This window comes from Chrysochloris asiatica, unplaced genomic scaffold (assembly GCF_000296735.1).
Source record: "Chrysochloris asiatica unplaced genomic scaffold, ChrAsi1.0 scaffold00099, whole genome shotgun sequence".
In the NCBI taxonomy this organism is placed as follows: Eukaryota; Metazoa; Chordata; class Mammalia; order Afrosoricida; family Chrysochloridae; genus Chrysochloris; species Chrysochloris asiatica.
This window is the reverse complement of record NW_006408617.1, coordinates 10,328,387-10,349,290: the sequence shown is the minus strand read 5'-3', so window position 1 is coordinate 10,349,290 and position 20,904 is coordinate 10,328,387. Positions and strand designations below refer to the sequence as shown.

The 20,904-nt window shown below is 40.7% G+C and overlaps 1 protein-coding gene and 1 pseudogene across 2 annotated transcripts in view; one reads left to right on the top strand and one right to left on the bottom strand.

Annotated features, from left to right (window-relative positions):
* CERS6 (ceramide synthase 6) overlaps window positions 1–20,904 on the bottom strand; it is a 424,587-nt gene that overhangs the window by 116,032 nt on the left and 287,651 nt on the right. The window lies entirely within an intron of this gene.
* On the top strand, window positions 14,149–15,439 carry LOC102812799 (annotated as a pseudogene).

The window sequence follows — 20,904 nt, the reverse complement described above, 5'->3', positions numbered from 1 at the left end:
TAACCACTACACTTCCAGAGCTCCTTTTTGCACTTATGTAGTGGAGCAGAAAGAAAGTTCCTGCCTCCTTTTATATGTCAAATAAGCATTTTTCTTAGTTAAGCCACTATTATATTTTTGTTATGTGCTCTAGACCTAATACTAACTAATATATTAGAGAGGGCACCAAGGGACACAAAGTCAAAGAGAGATTTCAATGACACACAGAGTCCATCCTCTGAGCTCCTGATGCACTGATACTGTTTCCAGTATTCTTAAAACACATGTTGTTTATGCACAACTCTACACATAGGAAAAGTTTTTATAGCATTTAAGTCTCATGTGTTGAAACAATAAAGTAAACTAACTGATCTGATCTCTATATGTTGAAGACTAATAAGTTCAGTTTAATGGCATGAATTCCTATAAAAGATTAGGGTTGAAATGGAGAGTAGGGGATGAACTAGAGGTCCAGCCATGGAACCAATCAATGGCAGATGATTTCTAGTTGACATTGGGGTAGGGGAAAGGAAGAGCAGAAGACAATCCCAAGGTCTTTGACATAGTTGGCTGTGGCAGATGGTGATGTCCATAAATACAATGGGAGAAGTCAGAGGAGCAATAAAGGGGAAGGGAAGACAATGAGTTTGGTTTTGACCTTGGAGAACTTTTGGGAAGTAGAAAACAATCAAGAGTTCAAATCCATTGACTCTTCTGCATATTTAAAAACAGTAGATAATTTTGCAGCAATTGTTCAATAAAGCCTAGGATCCTTAGAAAGATTTCAAAGCAATTTACAATCTTGTGGCCCCAAACCACCTTCCCAGATTTATCTCTTATTTAACACCTTTGTCTCTTTGGCCGCAATTCCCCATCCAACACAAGCCAAAATCTTATATGTAAGTCATATTTAACTGCTTATAGCTTTCCCAAGACAAGCTTCATAGAAGCCCATATATGTTTCTTTTACAATCTGTGTAATCTGTGTATCCACTTTACTGAAATTATCTATTTACCTGTCTTCCTTGCACACTTGTTACTATTAAGTGCCATGGTGTCCATTCTGACTCTTAGTGACCCTGTAGAGTTTCCCAGGAGCGGCTGGTAAGTTTGAACTGCCAACCTTGCAGTCCAGTGCATTAACCCACAACGGCACACCAGGACTCCCTTGGTGGCCTAAGCTCTTATCCTGGATATAGTGTATCAGAAAACTATAAATACTCCTCCTTTATTTGCCTAATTAACAGAGGCTCACACTCCATGCCTACAATTTTGTTTACTCTGTTTTATCTGGAACACAGAAAGAATCAAAGATGACCCTGAGTTGTCAGGGTTGCTGGCTTTTATCTGGAGAGACAAGATAAGGAAAAAAATGGGTAGAAAAAAAATTGCCAGAAAGCTAACAGAAGTAGGCGAAGTTTACACAAGGAGGGGAGGAAACAAATTCTCAGGTCTCTGCTAATTTACTCATACATCAGAAGGCACCAAAAATGCAGAATCGATAGCTTGTTCAGTAAAGACAGGGGCAGGACTACAGCACTGGGTCACTCAAGAGGCAAGACTGGGCTGGATAAAAGGAAAGCACCACAAGAGAATTTGCCAGCCACCAGAACACAACAGTCGCTTTATTTACAAAACAGCCCCTGATGGGCAGACTCAAAGTGTTTTATTTGTTCATCCTTAACCGTGCAACAAGAACTTGCCAAAATACATTGTTAGATAAATTCTGGTGTGCCCCTGCTCAAAAGTCTTCTAAATGCCTCTAGGACAGCAATGGCTACACACAGTGGCCTCACTAGGGTTGGTGTTAGCCAGGCTGTTAATTCATGGTGTCGCTCCCCATCCCGCCATACCAGAACATACAGAATCCTTAGTAATAATTCTGACAAAATTGTTGTTGTTAAGTGCTATCGAGTCGGTATTGACTCATAGCAACCCTGTATAAGGTTTCCGAGAAGCAACTGAACTGCCGACCTTGTGGTTCACAGTCCAGTGCTGATCCTACAGTGCCACACCAAGAGTCCACCTTAGCAAACTCCCTAATACACATATATATACATATATGTTGTTGTTGTTAGGTGTCATCAAATCAGTACTGACTCATAGCAACATTATGCACAGCAGAACGAAACACTGCCTGATCCTGGGCCAACCTCATGATCATTGCCACGCTTGAGCCCATTGATGCTGCCACTTTGCCAATCCATCACTCTGGGGGTCTTCCTCTTTTTCTCTGACCCTCCACCCTACCAAACATGATATCCTTCTCCAGTGACTGGTCCCTCCTGACAATATGTCCGAAGTATGAGAGATGAAATTTGGCCATCCTGGCCTCCAAAGAGCACTCTGGCTACACTTCTTCCAACACAGATCTGTTGGTTCTTTTGGCAGCGCATGGCACTTTCAACACCATAACTCAAAAGCATCAATTCTTCTATGGTCTTCCTTATTCACTGTCCAGTTTTCGCATGCATATGTTGTTGTTGTTGTTAAGTGACATCGAGTCGGTTCCGACCCATAGCGATCCTGTATAGGGTTTCCGAGGAGCAGCTGGTGAGCTTGAACCACCAACCTTGCAGTTCAAATGGCTTGCATGCATATGAGGTTATTGAAAATACTATGGCTTGGGTCAGGTGTACCTTAGTCCTCAAGCTGACATCTTTGCTCTTCAACACTTTAAAAAGGTCTTGTGCAGCAGATCTGCTTAATGCTATACATCGTATGATTTCTTGACTGCTGCTTCCATGAGTGTTGATAGTTGATCCAAGTAGAATGAAGTCCTTGACAACTTCAATTTTTTCTCCGTTGATAAGAATGTTGTTTATTTGTCCAGTGGTGAGGATTTTTGTTTTCTTTACATTGAGATGCAATCCATACCGAAGGTTGTGGTCTTTGATCTTCATCAGTAAATATTGTAAGTCTTCTTCACTTTCAGCAAGCAAGGTTGTATCATCTGCATAGCGCAGGTTGTTAATGAGTCTTCCTCCAATCCTGATGCCACATTTTTCTTCATAGAACCCAGCTTCTTGGATTATTTGCTCAGCGTACAGGTTGAATAAGTATGGTGAAAGAATACAACCATGTCACACACCTTTCTTAATTTTAAACCATTCAGTGTTCCCATGTTCTGTTTGAACAACTGCTTCTTGGACCATGTACAGATTCCTCATGAGCACAATTAAGTGTTCCGGAATACTCATACTTCGCAATATACATATCTATATATATCTTAAATTCTCCAACTTATAACAGAGAAACTAACATAATTGCTATTGTTGTTGAGTGCTGTTGAGTACTTCTGACTCATAGTAACTTTGTATAGGGTTTTTGAGAGTGGCTGGTAGGCTTGAATTGACAATCTTTGGGTTAGCAGTCCAGTGTAGAAAAGGAATCCCTGGGTGGTGCAAATGTTACGTGTTCAACTACTAGCAGAAAAGTTAGTGGTTCAAACCCACCTAGAGCCCTCAGGAAACAGGCCTGGTCATCTGCTTTCAAAAAGCCATAGCCTTAAAACTCCCATCAAGCAGGTGTGCTCTCTACACCTGGATTCACCATGAATCAGAATTGACTCAGTGGCAACTAACAACAACAACATAGTGTAGAAAACAGCATGGCATACATAAACTTTTTGCCAGCTTTCTATGATATATAATCTTACCTTTTTAAGAATTAATGGTGGTGGTGGTGTGCCATGGAGTCTGTTGCGACTCATAGCAACCCTGAAAAGGGTTTCCAAGGCTGTAAATCTTTATAGGAGCAGAAAGCCTCATATTTCTCCCACCAAACTGCTGGTAGTTTTGAACTAGCTGATCTTGAGTTTAGCAGCCTGACTCGTAACTACTATGCTACCAGAGTTCCTTGTAATAATTAATAAGCATTATCAAATTTGTATAAGTTACTTTTTAATTAGTGAAATATAGTGTAATATAAACACAAGCTATATGTTATTAGGACTGCTGTGGTGCTGTAGGATTAGCACTCAACTGATAGCCAGAAGGTTGGCAGTTCAAACCCACCAGCTGCTTCTTGGATACCATATACAGTGTCACTATGAGTTAGAACCAACTCGACAGCACTTAGCAGCAAGAACAGCAACATGTTTTATTAATATTATGAAGTACTAACAGCCTGATAAGAGACTTGAATCCTTGTGAGATAATTTTTCTTTCACGTGGTAGTGGAATAAGGTTTTAGGAGAGTCTTCAAGAGAGGAATGTCTCAGAAAGGAAATTCACAGTGTCACACTCACCCCTCACTCAAATTGCTTCTCATTGTTGATTCTCACTACAAGCCAATTATATAGACACAATGACTCATTCACTCACTGTAACTGAGACAATTCTGACTCACTGAGAACTCCTATGTTGTTGTTGTTGTTAAGTACCATGGAGTCGGTTCCAACTCATAGCGACCCTGTATAGGGTTTCCAAGACTGTAAATCTTTACGGGAGCAGTAAGCCTCATCTTTCTCCTGCGGAACAGCTGGTAGTTTCGAACTGCTGACCTTGAGGTTAGCAGCCTGATTCACAACCACTATGCTACCATATAGGGAACAAAAAGTCTGAGCTTTCTACCTCCAAGTGGCTTGTGGGTTTGAACTGCTGACCTTGAGGTTAGCAGTCCAGTGCTTATCCTACAGAGTCACAGGTCTCCTTATATAGACATAATAAAACATGTATGTTACTTCAAAACCACCAAGCTATTCTATAACTCAGTCAGCACAGCACTTTATCAACAGAAAAAGAAAGGCTTTTGGAGGATACCATAAGGTCAGCACTGGACTGCAAGTTAGGTTTTAACCATAAGTTCATTGGTTCAAACTCACCAGTCGCTCCTTGGAAACCTTATTACAGGGTTGCTATGAGTTGGAAGAAATCATTGGTTTTGCAGAATTCTATCATGCAATCTCTAACATCATTTCTGTCACCAAGGCCATATTTTCCAACTACTGATTCTTCCTCTTTGTTTCCAACCTTTGCATTCCAATTGCCAGTGACTATCAATATATCTTGATTGCATGTTTGATCAATTTCAGATTGAAGAAGTTGGTGGAATTTCATGCTGACTGGCTTTAGTGATTGGTATGTAAATTTGAATAATAGTGGTATTGACTGGTCTTCCCTGTAAGCACATGGACATTATCCCATCACAGACAGCAGTGCACCTAATGACAGATCTTGTTCTTTTTGACGATGAATGCAACACCATTCCTCTTCAATTTATCATTTCAGGCATAGTAAACTATGAGGTTGTCACATTCAAAATGGCAAATACCAGTCCATTTCAGCTCACTAATGCCTAAGATATTAATGTTTATGAGTTCCATTTAATTTCTGACAATTTCCAATTTTCCTAGATTCATACTTTTTACATTCCATGTTCTGATTATTAATGGATGTGACAGCTGTTTCTCTTCATTTTGAGTTGCGCCCCATCAGCAAATGAAGGTCCCACAGGCTTTACTCCCATGAGCTTTACTCCATTTGCATCATCACAGTCAACTCTACTATTGAGGAGGCAGCTCTTCCCCAGTCGTATTTTGAGTGCCTTGCAACCTGAGGGGCTCATTTTCCAGCACTACATCTGACAGTGTTTCTGTGCTGTTCATAAGGTTTTCAGTGGCTAAATATTCAGAAGTAGTTTGTCTCTCCTTCTTCCTAGTCTGTCTTTATCTAGAAGCTCATCTGAAACCTGTCCACTGTGGGTGTACATGCTGATATTTAAAATACCTGTGGCATAGCTTCCAGAATCACAGCAACTCACAAACTACCACACTACAACAAACTGACAAAGAAAAACTTCATTTTTCTTGGATCAACCATCAACACTCATTGAAGCAGCACACTGCATTAGGCAAATCTGCTGCACAAGATCTTTTTAAGGTGCTGAAGAGCAAAGATGTCAGCTAGAGGCCAAGATCTGTCTGATCCAAGCCATGGCATTTTCAATAACCTCATATGTATGTGAAAAGTTGGGCAGCGGACAAGGAAGATCTTAGAAAAATTGATGCATTTGAGCTACGGAGTTGGAGGAGAATACTGAAAGTACCATGGGCTGCCAAATAGAAGAAGTACAGCCAGAGTGCTTCTAGGACAGCCAGACTTTGTCTCTCATACTTCTGACATATTGTCAGAAGGGACCAGTCACTGGAGAGGGATATCATGTTTGCTAAAGTGAAGGGTCAGAGAAAAAGAGGAAGACCCCCCCAGCCAGATGGATTGGCAAAGTGGCAGCAACAATGGGCTCAGTGGCGACTCAATGGCACTTAACAATAACATGAGTCAGAACCAAGTCGACAGCATTCAACAACAGCAATAACATAGCATAGTAATTTGGAATGTAACATCTTCAGCTGGTCTGCCAGGATTTGCATTTTAGTTCTTTCACTTACTACTTACATGATGTTGTTGTTAAGTGCCTTCCAACTCATAATGACCTTGTACAGTGTTTCCATGGAGTAGCTGGTGAGTTTGATAGCCTCTATTTTGTTTCAGTAAATATTTGCTGAGTGATTATGGTGAGCCTGTCACTGTTCGAGTGCCTGGTATAAAGATCCCTGTCCTCATAGAGTTTAGTGTCCACTCTGGGGAGACAGACAATACAAAAGACACACAAGACATAATTGATGTAGTATATGAGAAAGTTACAAGTGTTACAGAAAAAAGAAAAGGAAGATCCGGGTAAGAGGTACCAGGGTTGCTGGGGTGGGAGCTAAAGTATAATTTTATTATTCTCATCCCAGGAACCCTGGTGGGGCAATGGCTGAGCACTCGGCTGCTAACCAAAAGGTTGGCAGCTTGAACCGATCACAGCAACTCCTCGGGAGAAAACCTGGCAGTCTGCTGAGGTAAAAATTACAGCCTAGAAAACAGCCCTGTGGGGTACCTCTACTCTGTCACTGTTGTTGTGTGCTCTTGAGTCAGTCACAACTCATAGCTATACAGGGTGTCTCAGCAGAGGCTGGTGGGTTTGAACCAATAACCTTGCAGTTAACAGTCCAGCACTTATCCAATGGCACCACACCAGGACCACAATTATCGCTAAGCAAGAAACGAAGTAAATAACTACATTTCAAAGTAATTTTCATGCTTATCATGCCCACCAATTTTCTGTTCCTTTTTTGGAGCAGCTCTTGAATTGCTAGACTAGAAGCTAATATCCAGTTCTAACTACCTTCAATGAGAGATTCCATACTTTCCAAGATAAAATGGAAAGAAATAGAATTTGTACTTGTTTACTTGTAAGGACCATCCTTTTGTTCACCTTTCTATTCACGTCGGCAAAGAAATCTCATATATAATTTCACTGATAGACTTTAGAAATAGCTGTTATATAGACTAGATTTGGTGTTGCATTGTTGGGGGCTGTCCCGTCCACTTCCCCTCATAGTCGATGACCCATGTGACAGAGTAAAACTGCCCATTGGGCTTTCTAGGCTGAAATCTTTCCAAGAATAAACAATCAGATCTTTCTCCCTCATAACTGAGTGGGTTCAAATGTCCCCCTTTCTTGGTTAGCAGCCGAGCACTTTACTGTTATATTATGAAGCCTTCCTAGATTAGATTTGTTATTATTGTTAAGTGCTGTCGAGTTGGTTACAACTCACAGCAACCTTGTGTAGGGTTTCCAAGGTTTTAAATCTTGGTTGGAGCAGAAAGCATCATCTTTCTTCAGAGGAGCAGCTAGTGGGCTCGAACATGGACCTTGTGACTCGTAGTCCAGTGCTTATATCGTGACTGTGTTCCCTGGATTACTGACCCTATATAGGGTTTCCAAGGAACAGCTGGTGGGTTTGACCTGACAATCTTATGGATTGCAGCCCAGTGCTGATCAGAACAGCACACCAGGAGTTCAAGTTTAGATTTAGCTGTATGGAAAAGAACAAGCCAATGAAACAGTGGTTTAAGAAACTTTAGACATTTATTTTTTAGATCCAGGACCGATGTCATGGCTCCACAAAATCACCAGTATGTTAGACCCATGACTCTGTCATTATAGGGTATGGACCTAGTCTGCAAAGTCAAAGATAGCTGCTGGAGTGATCATATCTTGTGGTAGGCAGCAGGGAGAAATAAGAGGGACCTCACACTTCCTTTAAAGAGACTTCCCAAAAAGCACTTCTTATGGATGCCATAAACCAAACCGTTGTCCTAGCCCCTGGCTGCAAGGAAAGCTAGGGCTATTTAGCTGAGTAGGAGTCTGTTGGGATAAAGGAGGAATGGGCTCTGAGAGGTAACAGTAGCTTTTCAGAAAGGTGAAGCGCATCAGCCCATGTTCTGGCTAACAGGAAGGGGACACCCACAACTCTTGCACGAAGAGAGAAGGACCCTCTCTCTCTGCAGATGTGTGTGGTTTTGAGGAGAGAAAGGAATTTGGTGGAAATGGCTGACTTGTTACTGAATAAACTCTTTGTTTTATTTTGTTTGTTTTTGCTTTTAAACAAACCTAAACTCTAGCAAAGACAAAGAGAATACAATACATTTTAAGAGCAGAGGGAATTTTCTTTAAGTTTGCATTACATATTGCAATATGAATACTTAAGTAAATTATGGTGTGTCCATATAATGGTAAATCATATAGATATTGAAATAACATTTTCATGTATTATTTTAAAATATGAGAAAAATTTTGCCAGGTAGACATCTTGCCTGACAGACAGACGCTACATGAGAGAAGATGAGGCTTTCTGCTCCTGCAAAGATTTAAATCCTCGGAAACCCTATGTAGGGTTGCTATGAGTTGGGACCGACTCGATAACACTTAACAACAACAAAAGTGAGAGGGCAACATGTAATATAAAGTATGCTATGCAACATATGTATTAGAATGAGTAAAGAAATCAACATAAATTAATCTTAGATAGTTTCCAAAATATCTACATACAAACTACATTGCTGTTGTTGTTAACTGCTGTCCAGTGGATCCTGGAGAGGGTTTCTGAGGCTTTAAATGTTTGCAGAAGCAGAAAGCCTCTTCTTTTTCCTGAGGAGAGGCTGGTTAGCTTGAACAGCTGACCTTGTGACTTACTGACATAGTATAATTCTAAAAGCACAAAATTCTTGGGGGAAGGGTTGTTGTTGTTATTAAGTGCTGTCAAATCAGGTGTGACTCATAGCAACCCTGTATAGGGTTTCCAAGGAGCAGTCGGTAGGTCTGAACAGCTGAACTTGTGGTTAGCAGTCCAATGCTTATCCTATAGCACCACATTAGGACTCATGGAGAAGGTTGTTGTTGTTATGTGCCGTCGAGTCGGGCCTGACCCATAGCGACCCTGTATACGGTTTCTGAGGAGCAGCTGGTGAGCTTGAACTGCCGACCTTGCAGTTCAAACAGCTTTGCAGTCTGGAGCATTAACCCACAGCATCACACCGGAGAAGAGTTAGAGATGGAAAAACTACTGTCAGAAGTGTATAGACAGACCTTGTTGTTGTTGTTGTTAAGTGCTGTTAAGTCAGTTTTGACTCACAGCAACCCTGTATAGGGTTTCTGAGGAGCAACTGGTTAGTTTGAACCAGCAACCTTGCAGACCTAGATGGAGCTGTATTAAGGAACAATACCTTCATATTTGGTTTCTTTGATTTTGTAGCAGTAATTTTTTGACTTTACCCTTGTGTTTTTTGTTTGTTTGTTTAGGGGATTTGTCTGTGTGTGTGTGTGTATATTTAATTCACAGTATACTTAAATTTTCATTTTTATAGCTAAATATCTACTACACCTAAGCAATATGCCTGTTGCTGAAGTTCCAGTGACAGTACATGTTCTTTGTCCTGTGGGTTGGTGGGCTGATGGGACCCAGCTCTTTCCTGGGTCTCTGTTACACAGCTGATCTTTTTAGTACCTTCCCTGTACTTGTTCTTCTTTTCCTAACACCATTATTTTGTCTCCCACTATTTTATTATTCAAGAAACACTGGTGATACAAGAGTTAAGTGTTCTGATCTTGCTAAGGACACAGCTTAGAAAACCCTATGGTTGCAATTCCACTCTGTTTCATGGGGTTGCTATGAGGTGGAATCTACTGGATGGCACCTGAAAACATTTGATTGTGTAATTATGCTAAATAAAAAGCCACCATATTAATCCAGAAATACTACAATATGAAACATATCAACTGTAAAATAATGTTTTAAAATTCGGTAAGAAAAATACTTTCCAATTAGCAAAAACCAAACAAAATATCAGGTTTACTCAAAAGCAAGAAATTGCATGTAACAAAAAAAATAGAGCAACTCTTGAATTGTACTCCCAAGTGCAAGGATCTTAACTGAAAGCAAGTACTACTTAGTTAGTATTAATCATCCATACTGATGCTAAACACTGGTTAAGTACTTTGCTGATAATCGAAAGGTCAGTGGTTCTAACCCACCAGCTGCTTGGTGAGAAAAAAACGCCTCAGTCTGCTTCTGTAAAGATTTATGGAACTCCTATGCTGTTGTTGCTAAATGCAATCGAGTAACTTCCGACTCATAGTGACCCTGTATAGGGTTTCCGATTAGCAGCTGGTGAGCTTGAACAGCCAACCTTGTGGCTCAAACCGAACTTGCAGTCCAGCGCATTAACCCACAGTGCCATGCCAGGACTCCATGGAAAGTCTATTGTTGTTATTTGCCATGGAGTCGGTTCTGACTCATAGGGACCCTGTACAGGGTTTCCGAGGCTGTAAATCTTTATGGGAGCAGAAAGCCTCATCTTTCTCCCACAGAACAGCTGGTAGTTTCGAACTGCTGATCTTGCAGTTCGCAGCCTGACTCATAACCACTAAGCTACCAGAGCTCCTTAGGACAGTTTTACTCTGTCACATTGGGTTGCTATGAGATGGAATCGACTCAACAGCCATGAGTTTGCTTTTGGTTTGGTATTGATGCTTTATCAACTGTTTTATTAAAGAACAGAGTATTCTATTTAAAGGGAACAGCACTATAATTGAAAACCAATCAATTTTTTAAAGTCCTTTGGTAAAAATAATTTTAAAACTATCCTTTGATCCTTTGCAATACTATACAAAAAGATATTCCAAACGAAGGCATCAAAATGTACCACAAGGTAACATTTTTCATCAAATATAGTAGCCTGTAGTTTTTCATGCAGATATTTGTACTTCAATCCACTGGGAAGTCCAGCAATCTTAAAGTTTCTGTATTTTGGTACTTTGTGTATCTGGTTCTCCACAGGGATTCTGGTTTTCAAAGGTGCTGGTGATTCTTGACTAAATATCCCTGACAAGGGGACACTGTCTGCCTTCAACACACAGAGTAAAGACAAAATCTAGTTCTAAATCTGAAGAGTGAAAATGTCAAGGCTAAACTTGTTTTGGGAAAGCAACAATTCTGAACTACCAATGAATACCTGGAGAAAAATACAAGCAAAAGTAAGAAATGTAATGTGTCTTCCCATGACCCAAAATGGGGAACATTGCCAGATGACAAATGTGAACCACTCTACTCCCTTCTACTCATTACCCATGATCTGTAAATTACAACCTGTCTTCAAATGGAGTGTTTGGGACTTGGGAAACTATTTATAATTAATAGACATCATAATTCTCTAGTTGATAGTCTAGTAGGTAGCCTTACAGGCTAAATTGAAATTATTTCTTAATCTCTATTTCAATTTAAAAAATAAAGACACAAATGGCAACAGATTTAAATTAGCACTTTTCTAGTATGTTCATTATTATAATACAACTGCTCTTAAATTTGACATGGTTTCTACTTTCCCCTCCTTTTTTTGAGTCCTACCTGCATCCTCTTAGCACATAGATACTAAAGAACTGCTGACGCTAAGCAAACCAGGTGACCCTGACTGTATACAATTCCTACACTACCCCAGATAACAACACCCACAAGGCACCAATACCCACCACAGACAAAGAGGTTCATTGTCTGGATGTAAAATATACACTTTTTAGTTCATTGACTTTAAAGTCAGGAGACATTTCTAATCATCATGCCTCTCATGTGAGGCATGAGATTAGAAATTACTAAAGGTAAAAGAGAAAGAGCTGCAAGCATATATCGACAGAGAACTTCCAGAGGTTCAAGCCGGATTCAGAAGAGGCTGTGAAATGAGGGATGTTATTGCTGGTGTCCAATGGATCTTGGATGAAAGCAGAGAATACCAGAAAGATGTTTACCTGTGCTTTATTGACAACGCAAAGGCTTTCAATTGTGTGGATCATGACAAGCTATGGACAACATTGTGAAGTATGAATTTTCCTGAATACTTAATTATGCTCATGAGGAATCTGTGCATGGACCAAAAGGCAGTTGTTCAAACAGAACATGGGAACACTGAATGGTCTAAAATTAAGAAAGGTGTGTGACATGGTTGTATTCTTTCACCATACTTATTCAACCTGTATGCTGAGCAAATAATCCAACAAGCTGGGTTCTATGGAGAAAAACGTGGCATCAGGATTGGAGGAAGACTCATTAACAACCTGTGATATGCAGATGATATAACCATGTTTGCTGAAAGTGAAGAAGACTTAAAGCATTTACTGATGAAGATCAAAGAGCACAGCCTTCAGTATGGATTGCATCTCAATTAAAGAAAACAAAAATCCTCACCACTGGACCAATACACAACATTCTATCAGTGGAGAAAAGACTGAAGTTGTCAAGGACTTCATTCTTCTTGGATCAACTATCAATACTCATGGAAGCAGCAGTCGAGAAATCAAATGATGTATTGCATTAGGCAAATCTGCTGCACAAGACCTTTTTAAAGTGTTGAAGAGCAATTAGATGTCAGTTTGAGGACTAAGGTGCACCTGACCCAAGCCATGGTATTTTCAATAACCTCATATGTAGGCGAAAGCTGGTCAGTGAATAAGGAAGACTGTAGAAGAATTGATTCTTTTGAGTAATGGTGTTGGAGTAGAATATTGAAAGTGCCCTGGGCTGCCAAAAGAACCAACAGATCTGTGTTGGAAGAAGTGTAGCCAGAGTGCTCCTTGGAGGCCAGGATGGCCAAATTTCGTCTCTCATGCTTCTGACATATTGTCAGGAGGGACCAGTCACTGGAGAAGGATATCATGTTTGCTAAGGTGGAGTGTCAGAGAAAAAGAAGAAGACCTTCAGCGAGATGGATTGGCAAAGTGGCAGCATCAATGGGCTCAAGCATGGCAACAATTCTGAGGTTGGGCCAGGACCATGCAATGTTTTGTTCTGTTGTGCATAGAGTCACTATGAGTCGGTATTGACTTGATGGAACCAAACAACAACAGTATATTAAGAATGGAATCCTGATGGGGCTTAATGAGCAGGACTGCAAAGTCTTCCTGAACCACAAGGTCGTAAGTTCAAGTTCATCAAGCACTCCTCAGAAACCCTATACAGGGTTGCCATGGGTTGATACTGACTGGAAGACACTTAACAACAAAAACAACAACATGTTAAGAATATTAAAGGCACCATGGACCACCAGAAGAACAAACAAATCTCTGTTGGAAGAAGTGCAACCAGAATGTTCCCTGGAAGCCATGATGGCCAGACTTTGTCTCTCAGACTTTGGATATATTTTACCCTAAGGGACCAGTCCTGATAACTTTGTAAAATAGAGGGACAGTGAAAAAGAGGAACACCCCCTACTAGATAGATTGACATGGTGGCAGCAGCAATGGGTTCAAGTGTAGTAGCAATTGTGAAGATGGCACAGGAGTGGGAGGTGTTTCGTTCTGTCATGCATCAGGTCCATGTGAGTCGGAGCCAACTCGATGGCACCTAACAAAAACAATGTTTAGACATCCAATGTCAATGAATCCAAAGCATTTGCTCTGTGAGAGAAGTGACTGCTTTTGAATTGCTTCTAGGTCAAATACTAACTTTCAGTCATGGTGTGGTTTTATAGGATAAAGACTGGACTGCTAACAACAAGATCAGTGGTTCAAATCCACTAAGGTCTCCTAGGAAACTCTGTACCGCGGGCTCATAGGAATCAGAACCTACTTGATGGCACTTAACATAGTACCACACTTATCTTCTTCTTCTTCTTTTTTTTTTTTTAAATACAGATAAGTTTTTCTTTCAAAAAGATCAGAATCAAAGTTTGAAGCAACAAGAAAATAAAAAAAGAGGCAACGTGCTAGTGACACACTGAGAATTTTTTAGAGAAAACGAGTACCAAAAGGTAACGACAGGGTTCCATATGCACCTCTACACAAGACGGTATGGAGACCTCGACTTCAGCCTCAACCTCAGTCCCAGCTTCAGCCACAACTCCAGCGACCCCGACCGCAAAGGAGCCGTGGCTGGAGCTGAACAAAATACAGGTTAAAAAGACAGTAAAAGCTCTGGTAGCACATTCAGAGTAGAAAAAATGCAAATGCAGTGCTTTTGAATGAGAATGAAAATATCTTTTTAATGGTGGTGTTGTGGAAAATCCCAAAGAAAGAACTGCGGGCCAGACTGTCTATGCCTCGTGCTATTCAATCAGACTTAACAGAAATCTGTCTGTTTATCAAGGATGAACCTGACTTAGTGACTGAGAAGACAGAACAGTTTTATAGGAATCTTTTGAACAAGCATAAAATTAAAACCATTTATCAGATTATCCCCTTCCGAACTTTGAAACAGGAATATAAACCCTATGAAGCCAAGCTCCGCCTCTTGGGCAGTTTTGACTTCTTCCTGACTGATGCAAGAATTAGGAGGCTTCTGCCTTCAATTATAAGGAAAAGTTTCTATCTCAGAAAGAAAGTCCCCGCATGTGTGAACCTCCTGGCCAAGGACCCATAAAACGAGATTAATAGCTGTGTCGGTGGAACGATCCTGAACATCTCTAAAAATGGTTTGTGCAGCACAGTACGCGTTGGTCACACTGGAATGAAGATGCAGCACAGTGTGGAAAACATTGTTGTAGTCACAAAAGGGCTTTCAGAAAAATTGCCAGAGAAGTGGGAGAGGGTGAAGCTCTTATACCTGAAAACTGAGAAATCGGTTGCCTTTCCTGTCTTCTATTCATATATCAGCTCTTTGGATGGGAAATAAGTACTCACTCATGGCCAGAAGAAAAAAGATGTAAAGAGAAGCTCCAGAAAGAGAAGAAAAGGAGAAAAAGAGAAATGCAACAGACTGCAAAGGCTAATTCAGCCCCAAGTCAAGAAAAGAAGTTACACCTGAAATTCCGAGTGCCAGAGCCCAGAAGGGGGAGACCCCTAGAGAGAAGAAACAAAGCCACAGAGTAAAAACCCAGCTGAAAGCAGGTGACGACTCTGAGGATGAAATTCCACTACTCATGAAGAAAACACCTGCTAAGAAAAAAAAATAGAGATGCCAAAGGATGACACAGTAAAGAAGTCTCCACAAAAGAGCCCTGCTCCCAACACTCCTCTTAGGAAGAAGAAAAAGGCTGCCTCTACTCTGGAGACCCTGAAAGCCACAGAGCCAAGCTCCCCAGCTACAGGCCCAGCAGAGCCAGGAGCCTCAACTACAGCCCCCCAGAAGAAGCCAAGAATCTGAGAAGAGACAGCAAAAGAATCAGCCTCTGTTCTGTGGAAGAAAGACCCAAGGCAGACTCCCAAAAAGCCCGGACCCAAGTTCTTCACCAAAAACTCCCCAGAACCCCAAGCAACAGCTTAGAAAACCCAAAGTGCCCCAGTTACCCTAAATCTGGCTCAGCCAGAAGGAATTACCAGAGCTTCCTAGAGGTTTAAAAAGAGCCAGGTCCTGCCCCCAAGACTGAGGCCTGGGCTGAAAGGCTGTTCAGAACCACCACAAGTAACTCTGACACATGTTCCGAGGTGTAGTAAGGCCCTGCATTCTGAAGTAAAATCTACTTGTAATTGTTCTGCCTATTTGCTACTAGAATGGGGAAATGCATTGCTGTTCTGTGGTTGTGGTTGTGTTTTTTGTTGTCATTGTTATTAAAGTGTACCATTTGCTTGGAAAAAACAACAACAGATAACGACAGCACTAGTCTGCCTTTTCTCCCATACAAGACATACTGTTCAAAGGTTTTCATTCAAAATTCTATGAGAAGTCATGGACAGGGGTCAAAAATATTCAGAATACATTCTTTCTGGCCATATGTTTGCTTTAGATTTCTTTACAGGTTGAAACACAGCATAAAAAAAAATACTTTTCTGTCCCACCCTTTGGAGGAAATAAGAAAAAAAAACAAACAACAAAACACCTCACTGTGACAAAGCATGACAAGTTAGTTAGCTATAGGTGAAGAAATGACCAATTACCAGGGACCTGTGACAAAAAGACGGTGCTGGAAAGTAGAGAAGAAAACGGAAAAAAAGCAGCTCATTAATGATCATTGGCTTGGTATGGTGTAGAAACAGAGGTTTTCTCAAATCTTTCTGCATATGTGGTTGTTAAATGCAGTCAAGTCGGTTCTGACCCATAGCGACCCTCTAGAGGGTTTCCAAGGAGCGACTGGTGAGCTTGAACCACCAATCTTGCCGTTCAAACTGACTTTGCAGTCTAGTGCATTAACCCACAGCGCCATACCATAGGAGAGCCAATAAAGTGAGATTTTTAGTTTCTGTTGTCTATGGATGCCTTAAGGGTAGAAACAATAATTTGGTTATAGTACCTTTGGAGCTCAGCACATTGCTCGACACAAAGAAGATGCCCAGGGGCTGTTTTGCTGAGTATATTGAATGTTCTGCTCAGTAAATTTTCCGTGTGGACTTGTACAGATCTTTCATTTATATTCCACAGTCATTAAAATACCTTCATGTAGGTTGGCAAAAGAAAGTATATGATTACTTCAAAGAGGAGATGTCTACATTTGAATTTTCTCTTCTATTCAGTATAGTTTGTTTTCTTGACTTGACTGTAATACTGAGGGTGCAAGTTGGCTCTCTGAGTAAGCATTTTGTACAAAGAATATGGCATTTGCGTTGACATCTAGATGTTCTTTCATGTGTGTGAATGCCATAATTGTATGTTGAATGATCACTCTGCACTAGTCATTGTGCTAGGCATCAGGAGTATTGTAACAACCAAGCCACAACTCAGGCCTGCAAAAAAGTTACAGGTCAAGTGACAAGAAAGAAAACAGACAATATGGTAAGACCCCAAAACCTGTTGTTATGGGACTGATCCAACTCATAGCGACCCTTGTAGGACAGAGCAGAATTGTGCTCCGCTGTGATCCAAGGCTGTGATCATCACATGACTAGCCTTATTCAATCTATATACAACACAAATGACCCACGAAGCTGGACTGTATGAGGAAGAACATGGCATCAGGATTGGAGAAAGTCCTGGTTTGGGTTGAAGGAAGCAGATTTATGTTTTGTTTTTATGCTCTTCTGTGCTATTTGAATTTTTTGTCATGTGCATGGATGCTTTTACTTTAATTCAACTTACTTTTATTTAAATATTAATTTTAAATTTTAATTTAAGTGACTTTTAAATTAAATATGTAATGAAATAAAAAGTAAAATAAAGGTAGCAACAAAGTAGAAGCAAGACTGGAAAAAAAGAAAGCACAGGGTGGATCATAAATATGATTTATTAGCCTTCTAGTTAGTGGTCAACTCAAGAAGGGGGAAAGTTTCCAATGTCCAGGAAATAAAAGCAGACTATGCTCAGGAAAGTTGTCTGTTCTCCTTCTTAAGAACTAAGAGAAATCTCTCTTAGAAATCCTCACAATGAAGACACTGTGACAAAGAATATTCTGACATTCTTATAACAATAACCACAGTGGCAGGCTTTACAAGATTTCTTCTCACAATGACCTCCAACAAGCTGATGTTAACACACAAACATGCAATCCACAAAAGCATTTCTAAAGGGGATTGGGTCAGTCTCATAGCCTGTGATTCCACAGTTAACGTGGCTCTAGAACGAGACTTCCTAAGTTCACATAATGGAGCCCCCACAGGACTTTCTATAAAAATGTGGGCAATTTATTTGACTGTTTTGTTCCTCAGCTTCCGTATCTGTTCTTTTGGGTTCTGTGAGTCATAACTTTAGCACAGTGCCAGAGAAACATTCAATCCACTCTATTTGCACAGTTATCCTTAAATTTCCCCTCACTGAGACTCTGATAGAAAATTAAGCATTCCTAGTGTTGTAGGATAAGCATTAGACTCCAAGGTCGGTTTGAACCACAAGGTAGCAAGCAGTTCAAACTCACCAGCTACTTCCCAGAAACTATACAGGATCACTATGAGTCAGAACCAACTCAACGACAGTTAACAACTACAATACCAAAGATGGTGGCCATACATGGCTACGTCATTGTTCTGTGGAGGGTAAGAAGCCTAGCACACAGCAGGTGCCAGAGAAGATCACCTACAACCTGAAATAAGGAGTTGAGCCATGATAGTTCTAAGGAAATTCTTCTGAATATGTCCAATTGCATCAAGACGAAGACAGTAGAGCCATCAAAGTTCTACAACACAGGGAAAGCCAGATCTATTTCCTTGGAGTTACTTCATGGTCCCTGAAAGTGATATCTTGTTGTATGTTGTTGTTGTGTGCCGAGTCAATTCTGGCTCATAGTGACTCTCTATATATCAGAGTAAATGTGTCCCATAGGGTTTCCTATGTTGTCAACTTCATGGGAGCATACCTCCAGGTCTTTTCTCCTTACTTGTTTAAGCTTTGAACTGCCAACCTTGCAGTTAGCAGTCCAGTACGTATTCCAGAGCACCACATTTTACTTGCATTATTATTATTTTTTTTTCCTTTAGTCCCTCTCTTTCCATGAATCTACAGTCCGCTGCAGCTCCCTCTCTGCATGTCCCCATCTCTGACTCCATCTCGTATTGCTGCTTCTCTGAATACAGTCCGCATTCCACTCGTGCGCTTCTCCCTTGATGGTCCTAGGGTCCTCTGTTTCTGGACTGTAAGATTAATCACTCCCCTGTTTTTGTTACAAAACTTCTACCTTTAGAGTTGTGACAGTCTCAATTAGTCATGATAACAATTACTCACTATTGAATCATAAGAATCTTATCCCCATCTCTTTTAACCAGATCCATCTAGACAAGATGAAAACTACTCAGTGGTGACTCTTTCTTCCCCCTCACACACTTAAATTAATCTCCCCCTTGAAACTTTATAAGCCAGTCACTCGAGCCTTTATTGCCCCCTCCTTTTAGGTAGCCAATGTCTAAGTTGCCTGTCCCTATTTGCCCTGTGTGCAGAGGGGATAGCATTGATACTTCATGTGAAGACTCCTTCCCTCTCTTTTGGTTTTTAGAGTTACTACCTCCATGAGCATAGGTCAAGTTCATCAAATTGTAGCAATTTATCAAAAAATTTTTTGTTCTTTTTTTATCTTCCTCTAATTGAATTCTGATTATCAAGCATTGAGGGTAGGTCAAGTGGGTACTATCTGCAACTTTGGGTGTTCTTGTGTGCCTTCTCTCACTCCTTATCAGCTGGATGCTTCACTCTCAGCTCTAGCCCTCTGTGGTTAGGTTCTTGTCCATGGGCTCAGATGTCCCCAGGTGTCACCACACTTTGGACCAACCATCCCTTCCCCCTTCCTCTTCTCTCACACACCTCCACGTCAATGGGAGTCTATGGAACATGGTTGAACTCAGCCCATTTCTTCTTTGCTAACTTTCCCACTCTTTCACTCACCAGTAGGCCAATGTGGTAGTCAGCAAGCTTACATGCCTGTTCATGTGTTCCCTTTGAGTTTCAGTCTTAGAGGGAGGTTTGTCCTGAAGGAACTTGATAATTTGCCTTGATGGCTTCCCGGCGAATAACTTGCATATTCTCATTGTAGCCAGTCATACTGCCATTTTTGTTTTGTTTTTTTTCCTGATGATCTTTCTTTGAAGATGTATCTTCTGTCACTGTAGCTGTTCCAGGCTGGTCTGCTTGTCCTTTCTAGTGGGAATGTCCCACCTCAGAAGGTTTTGAATGGGGCTCAGGATTCCACCTAAAGTCCTATACACTACAAAGGCTCTGCAAGAGGCCTATTTCAATGAGCAAGTTCTAGAACCCCTTTTAGATATTCCAATCAGTTATTGGCTGATGACAGGCTTACAAGCTTTCTGTAATCATGTTTTCTAACATTCCTTTCTATCCAACTTAAGTGTTGATTTTACAACAGTAGACAAAGGAAAAGAATATACATAAGACAGTCAAACATCTTAGTATTATTTTCCCTCTTTAAACTATGCATTGATCCTTGTATCACAGAGTCCTGTTGTTCCAAGGTTGAGCATGTATCAGTATTTACCTGTGTCTCATTTAGCCCATGCAAACCTGCCTCAGTGTTCCCCTATCTATCTTGTTCTTCCACCCCTTCCCCCTTCTTGTGTACTGCCTTACCCAACACCTGAACTATGATGTGTCTGCCCCTACCCTGTGCTCTACAGTCACCTCCCTCCACCCACCCCGCCACACAGCCCTACTCCAACACCACTGGTAGCCAACAAAGAAAAAAAAAATTTTTTTTTTTTTTCATTTTAGTATTGGTATCTTTTCTTAAGCTTTTACAATAATGGACTTATGCAATATTTGTCCTTTTGTGAATAACTAATTTCACTCAGCATAATGTCCTCAAGGTTCATCTATGTAATGCGGTGGTCTGCAGCTTCCTTATTATTTTTCAAGGTATCATAATATTCCATTGTGTGTATGTACCAAAGTTTGTTTATCCATTCTTCCATTGATGGGCACTTAGGCTGTTTCCATCTTTTTGCTATTTTGAATTTAGTGCTGCTATGAACATTGGTGTGCATGTATCTACTCGTGTTATGTGTGGATATATACCAAGTAAAGGAATTGCTGGATCATATGGTATTTCTATTTCCAACTTTTTGATGAAGTTTTCTAAAGTGGTTGGACCATTTTGCATTCCTACCAGCAATGTGGGGGGTCCCAGTCTCTCCATATCCTCGCCAGCATTTATTATCCTCTGCATATTTTAACTTTGCTGTTATTGCTGGTGTGAGATGATAGCTCATTGTTGCTTTGATTTGTAACTCTCTAATGGCTAA